Source organism: Pinus tabuliformis, chromosome 6 (assembly GCF_031772625.1).
Source record: "Pinus tabuliformis cultivar Carrire ecotype Pingquan chromosome 6, CPIR1, whole genome shotgun sequence".
Lineage (NCBI taxonomy): Eukaryota > Viridiplantae > Streptophyta > Pinopsida > Pinales > Pinaceae > Pinus > Pinus tabuliformis.
The window spans coordinates 1,549,384,600-1,549,385,897 of NC_142292.1; the positions used below are offsets into that span (position 1 = coordinate 1,549,384,600).

General features: G+C 41.1%; 1 pseudogene; it reads right to left on the bottom strand.

Moving 5' to 3' along the window:
* Positions 1 to 211: 211 nt before the first annotated feature.
* Positions 212 to 1,054, bottom strand: LOC149264638 (putative gamma-glutamyl hydrolase 3 pseudogene; annotated as a pseudogene).
* Positions 1,055 to 1,298: the final 244 nt, after the last annotated feature.

Here is a 1,298-nt window from a genome sequence, read left to right on the forward strand (position 1 = left end):
GCTTTTGCCCTTAAAATAGCCTTCTGTAATGATGCAGCTTTTCTCGGACCAAGACCTGATACAAATTGTATTGGGGAAACATCTACTCATGGCAAGCAGCCAGGTTTATATCAACGCCAATTTGATGGGTTATTGTAACCATCACCTGCCAAGAGCTGTGTAAAAGGGATTCATGTTTTGCATAGAACCGACCCTTAGCTTGTTCACTCTGCTAAATCATTGCAGATATAAGCTCTGTCAACCTCTCACAGTTAAACCTATGAACCCGGCCTTTTCGATCCTCACTAATAACAAAGTTGGCAACACTTTGAGTTACTTGAATTTCATCTGCAGAGTGAGGAATTGTTAGTATTTCCCATTCAAATGTATTTTTCTCTGGATGCCACTGTACAACAGTCACTGGATATCCTCACCATTAAAATCTCCAACCACTGTACATAAAATATCCCAAACACTTGATTCTGGAAAAGACGAGGCTCTGAGGTCATTTTACTGAGTATATGAGGCTGAAACCATTTGAATATGCTACCATTCTTCGCAGCGTCACTCTCAAAGGATAGGGTTGATGGATGGTTCACAGCATCAAATCTTTCAAGAATGTTAATATCCCTGCTAACTATCATGCTAAGAATCTCAAAATCTAAGCAAACTGCATACACAGGGAAGGATCCTCCATTATCATTTTCTTCTAGAGCTCTCCAAAAAGGCTTTTCAACTGTGTAATGATAAGGACCATCTTTAGCGCTTCCGTCGGTGAAAAGAAAACCATTCACTGCTTGAAATTTCTATTCGAGAACTTATGTGGGTTCGTTGTAGATTAAAGGAACAACCCTGGCACCCCCCGATTCTACGAATTTGACATAAGAAGCCGCGATGTATGAGGCATTAGATACCGTGCTGAGCTTTTCACGAGCTCCATTCCTTTCGGCTTTGGCATCTTCTGAATTATGGCATCATCTTATGAAGGCAGACGGATACGCAGAGACTGTTCTGCATTAAGGACATGAATAAAAAGACTAAGACACACAAGTAGTACAGTCATGGCCATAGCCATCGCTTCTCAGCTTCTGCCAACAATATCAATCTCCTCTGATTCTGAAATGAATTTAACATTTCTCATATTACCATGCACTGTGTTACGCAAACCAGGGTGATCGATCGGAAGTCGGCAAAAATAGCCACAAGAATGACATCTTGTCTCACAATAATGTGCAGCATCTTCATTAGTTGTATGAACATGGGGTCCTTCATGGCTCCTCTTGAAAGCTAGTACTGGGACACAACAATCCTTTCGTATA